At 42.0% G+C, this 5,513-nt stretch overlaps 1 protein-coding gene across 8 annotated transcripts in view; it reads left to right on the forward strand.

The window, feature by feature from the left end:
• Positions 1–5,513, forward strand: part of SCAI (suppressor of cancer cell invasion) — a 44,597-nt gene that overhangs the window by 4,079 nt on the left and 35,005 nt on the right. The window contains exon 1 of one of the 8 annotated variants that reach the window (XM_037399531.1): positions 945–1,339. The exons of the other annotated variants lie outside the window; for them this stretch is intronic. The gene's annotated coding sequence lies outside the window, so the exon portion shown is untranslated. Of the gene's footprint in view, positions 1–944; positions 1,340–5,513 lie in introns of those variants that run through there. 8 annotated transcript variants of the gene reach the window in all.

Here is a 5,513-nt window from a genome sequence, read left to right on the forward strand (position 1 = left end):
CTTGGCTGAGAATGCTGACAAGATGCAGAGTGTGATAACTGCCCTTCAGATTGGCCGCTGGCCTGAACTGCCATTTGGGCCATCTAGTAAATAATTTGATTTTCTAGAAAGAAGTCTCTCTGTCACATAAGCATCAAGCTATGTTGTCTAGCAACCATTCAGTTTTGAATTAATGAGTGTACATCAAAGAGTTAAAACATCAGTTGTTTTCTGAGGAAAGAAAGAAAGAAAAAAAATCCATCTTGTAACTCAGATGCTTTTCAGGAACTTGGCTGCTCAAGATGTGAGAGGCATGTGCTTTTCCGCCCTGCTTTAGGTGATGGCTTAGTTCAAGGGGGCCCAGATTTGGCTCAGTCAACAGTTGTGTTGGCGTCTTGCCATCAAATGTGCATAAAATGGAGCTGACTGTAATTCCCTCCTCGCTCTAACATGGAGGGGCAGCCCAGAGAGACCTGAGGCCCCGGTATGCCTTGCTGTAGGTTGGCTTGGCTATGAGAGGTATACTGGGATGTACGATCCCTGCAGTGTGAGCTGTTGTGTTGTTACTTGATTGTTGCTTTTGAGTCCCTGGGTTGTATTTTGGTGGCTTGTCATAACTAGTGGATTTCAATCCTTGTTGTGCCTGTGCTTCCAAAATCTATCTCCCTTCTCTCAGTGGCTTGCATGCTTTTCCAGATGTATGAGGTTCATATCTCATTTGCAGACTCCTCCTATGATTTTTGTGGCTTGTGTGCTTTGCCACAAAATCAACATAAAACACAACTGGCATTTTAGCTGCTCCAAGAACATTGTGTGTAAATAAACCACTAAATAGTTTAGCTTGTGAAATGTAAATACACACAGATCAGCCTGCCACAGCTGATAGTGTTTTTCTATCTTCCTTCTTCCCCTCCCACCCCTGCCAAGAGTAGGCTAGTCTGATGTTCTTTTTTCTATTGCTCTTTCATACAATGCAAATGACTACTAAGTACCATGTAGGTGGTGTGCAGGCACCACTACAGATTCATGATTTGAATTTGGATGAAACACTTGCATCCTCTCCCATGTTGCTTCTGAACCATCTTCTGGGGATTCCTGGACTGCGACGACCCAGAAACTCTGCTTTGGTCTGACTTTGAGCTTCAGCTCATTTTTAGTAGCAAACTAGTTAAGTCGGTAAGAAGAGCAGAGGCCCAACTGTGATGACATTTTTAGCCTTTGCCCTTTGTTCATCCTATACACAAAAGGTCACGAACTGCGGTGAAAGAGGGATCACAGAGGGCACAGAATGGACAAAGGTGGAACAAATTGCCAGTGGCAGAAACATAAAGAAGAGAAGCAAAAGTTTTGTCTTATGAAGGTAATTGAAAAAGGCCACATGTGTCCCATGGTGATATTGTGTCTCTTGTATTTAAAGTGAGTCTGCCTATAGTGAATGTAGAGGGTCTGCTGGAAAGGTGTGGCTTAGATGATCTCAGTGTAGAAGGCATGAAGGGACAATGCTCTGTTTCCGTGGTATGATAATGAGCAGATCCGTGATGTTCTGCAAGAAGAGGTGCCAAAGCTGCAGTTCTGGATACAGACAGGTATGCTTTAAGCAATAAAAGGATTTTTGAAGATGTGCAAAAAATAATAATAATGAAAAGTCTGATTCTATAGAATAAGCACTTATTTGAAGCTAAAATAGTAGGATTGACACTGCGTGCTGGATATTCAAACTGATTTGACTTGAAACGGAGTCGAATTGGTGGTGTTGGCTGCTTCCCTGCAGAAGCCTTGAGACTGTTCCTGTCGAGGTGTCCAAGGTATTGCAGAGGTGGCAGCTCACGTTAACTCTGAGGTCTTAATATGAGACAGTGTTTGCAGATCTTCTGGTATTCTGATATGCTGAGAAATTAACTACATGTTTATGTGAAAGTATTAAACTTTCAGTTTGCAGTAAAAAAATAAAATTCTTGTATAACTGCATGTGCCTGCTGTCTGTGACTTCCACTTGCTACAGCAGTGTGCATCTGGAGAATTGCATGTGTGTTTTTATCTTGTTTTCTTGTATATCCCCTTCCCTCTTCTTTCCCCTTTTTAGGAAATAAAATTTATGCAATTGCACACTAAGGCTTCCTCTTTTTTTCTTCTCCAAGCAGCTTTTAAGTCCCTTGTCTGATGTAACTGGTGTTGCTGTAAGGGGAAAGGTCCTGAAGATTGTATAGCAAGCAGTCTTCACAAAACTCAAAGGAAGTTGAAGGAGAGTGACGTGTTTAGTGCATCTATGAAAGGGAAGGACAGACAGAATAGAGTTGTTATACTTTGTAGGAGGCATCTGGCCAGCCCCTCGGCATGTGTGGAGCCCTGGGAGAGTTGAAGCAGTTCTTTTTGCTGTGTGGGAGAGCTGGGGTTATGGCGATGGGTAGGGAAAGATCAACAGGGCCACATGCAGGTCGGTGTGGGACCAGGCTTCCTCTCACTGTAAAAGAGAGGATGACTGCTTGTGCACAAGTGTGTGGGCTGGTGTCACAGGCTCAGTTGGGTTTGTATGTTTTTATTATTATTTTTAAATGTCTTCCCTGTTGCTTAATCATTAGAGAGATTACAGCTTCTGCAAGTTATCTGTAATAATGGTGTATTTTAGTAGGAAAAATACTTCCTTGGCGAATTCCCAACGGGAGTAGAACTAGTTGCATTTGCAGGTGATTTTCAGTCAGCCGCACTGCAATTTGTTTACAAAATAGAAGTTTTTCACCCTCTAGTTCAGGCTGCATTTCTCCTTAGTGCCCTTTTGAAATAAGCAAACATCCAGGCAGAGAGAACACGATTTGACCGGGGTTATCGGCTAAATAAAATAGCTACTTGCTTCTCTTACTGAAGTTATATTTTAAGTTTCTTTTTATTGTGGTGTTCAAACAAAAAAAGTCTCCAAAGCCTGGGCTCTGCCCAAGTCCTTTTCATTGTGTATTCTGTGTGCGTGTTTATACAGCAGTGAGCATAGCTGGTACAGAAACACTTGAGTTGTTCTTTAAGCTAGACCTGGCTGTTGCTGTCCTCCAGGACTGCACACCCTGCCAGGGGTCCCGGTGTAGTCTCAGCCTGCGCGCAGATGCTTCCCGCAGTATCTAAGCGAGCGCCTGTGAAAGGAGCTTGGTAGGTCTGGAAGAGCTGCAGCCACTGCAGTGCAGACATGCCCTGAGGTGAACAGTGGTCGGGGATGAGAAATGTCTGTATTTGGTTCCAGCTTCTACTAAAAACCTTGCAATAATAAATACATCCATTTTTTTTTTCCTCCCCATAAAAAAATGGTCAGATGTATAACTACTCCTTGCTGTTGCCTCTGAAGTACTGACTCCAGCAGTCTGAAGCTTTCAGTGCGTGCCTGTGTGTATGAAGGGGATGTTATTTATTTATTTCAGCGTTGCTTGAGTAGAAGGGAGTGATGTTGTAGAAACTTCAGGACAGTGGCTCTCCATGGAAAATTAGGTATTCTGGTGAGAGGAATGAATTTGGGTTCTAATTAATTTTGTGTTGTCTGAGGCTCTGTCAGGACTAGCACTCTGAGCAGATTATAGGGAAACGCACAGATGGTTTTCCCAAAACATTCAGTATAGCTTTGAAAGAAGACGGGAGAGGCGAATATGCCAGTCTGTAGAAGGAGAGGCAAGTAGAGAGCAAAGGTAGATATCCTGCTTGATGAAGGTAAGATCAGATGTTTCTTGGTCGAGATTTGAGACATGATGGTTCCAGACTTTGGGTATGAATGATCAAGAGCTTAGTTATAGTTACGTTATTAATTTGCAGGTAAGAAATACATACCAACTGGGCATCTGGCTTTATATCATGTTTCCTTTTGGCAATGATGCTGTGGGAGATGTGTCAGAATGAAGAGTGAGAACTGGTCTCTTTGACTCAAGGTTTGAGACCTTTAAAATCCTGATAGATTGGAATGTGTTTTGCACCACTGGTTTCTGTGGAGAGCAGTTCTAATAATGTCTTAGTCTAGGGAAACTACCAACAAGATAGATGTGGAAAGTGTGTTTGCTTTGCTTTTTGGTTACCACTTGCATCTCTAAGTAAGGCGTGGGAAGCATTTGAAAAACAGAGTTTATATTTCTGTGTTGTGAGTTCCTGATTAAGATGGTAAAACCGCCCGTGAAACTGTGATTCGGGATGCAGTTATCACTTACCCTTATCATTAGTTCAGTTGTCTAAGCACATACTTCCTGCTCGACTCCAGAATTTTAATTTTAATCAGAACCTCAACTGTAAACGCCAAGCCAATTGTATTTCATGCAAGCAATGAAACTCCAGAACAGCGAGAGTTTAGGACTTGTAGTTGATATGGCAGTTTACTGTTCTGTATTACATCTTGTCACAGAAAATTCTGATTCCCAGGCTAAAGGTTAATCAATACAGTCAGCCCATCCTAGTTCACTGCTTGGTTTGCAGTTTGCTGTCTTCAGGTGGGTGGGTGAAAACAACCAGGAACATTTCTTCCAAAAACAGAGAACGCTTTTCCTCTCCCTTCTGTCCCCATCCCCAACATTAACCGTCCTGGATTGTCCTGTTAGATTTGCATCTGCTGTCCTGTTCAGAAGGTTATGTACGGGTTATTTAAAGGACAGGGCTGAAGACTCAATGATCGAAACAGCTGGAGCCTGCAATAAAATACAGATTCTCATTCTAATTTTAGCCAAGAAGCTTCACTGGGTCACATTGATCAGTTCTCTGCATTGTAATGAATTTGTTCCTGTGCATAGTGTGAAGGTTTCACATCCAAACTTTATCTTTGGAAGGCTGCAATGCCATGGAGATAAGTATTTGTAAGGTGTGTGAAGTCACCTGTTAATGACACGACAAGCGATGTGTTCTGATTTTTGGAAGAGTTGCTTCTGAAATATGTGCTCATGCTTATACTTACAAAATCATACATTTTTTTCTGGAAGTGATAGTTTAAAATACAAATGTCTAAAAATTTAAGATTAAATTCTCTTGAAGTATGAAAGACAGGTTGTATATCACGTATGTGAAGTATCTGAACTCCATACTGCTTGTGTTCAGTAGTATGGTCTCCAGTTTCCTTGGTGAGGTACCAGTCTTTGTAGTGAGATTGTTTGCCTCTAGTCATGTAAGATGATAGTTTTAGGTATAATGCTGATGCTCTAGTGAGGAGAGAGTTGTTCTTTCAATTGACCATTTAGGTGAAGTAGATAAACCACTAATAGGTACTCACAGCTTTTATCCTCTAAGTACTCATGAGATGAGGCTGTCTGGTTGGAAGGCAGGAGACACTCAAGATTCCACAACTGAGCTGAAGCAGTGGGGTTAAAAAAGGTCAGATTGTACAAGTGGAAGTCAAGGTGCCATGTCCAGCCAACTCTGCTGTGCAGCTCTAGGAAACTGCTCCTAATTCTACCTGTCCTTACTCAACAGTGTTTATACACTCCTAACTTCTTTCTGCCTGTACAGTATGCCATGCAGTTACAGTATCACTAACCATTCAGTGGAGCAAGGTTTTACTTCCTTGTAAGTGTCAGGTGTGATGTTGT

Source organism: Falco rusticolus, chromosome 9, assembly GCF_015220075.1.
Source record: "Falco rusticolus isolate bFalRus1 chromosome 9, bFalRus1.pri, whole genome shotgun sequence".
Taxonomy (NCBI): Eukaryota; Metazoa; Chordata; class Aves; order Falconiformes; family Falconidae; genus Falco; species Falco rusticolus.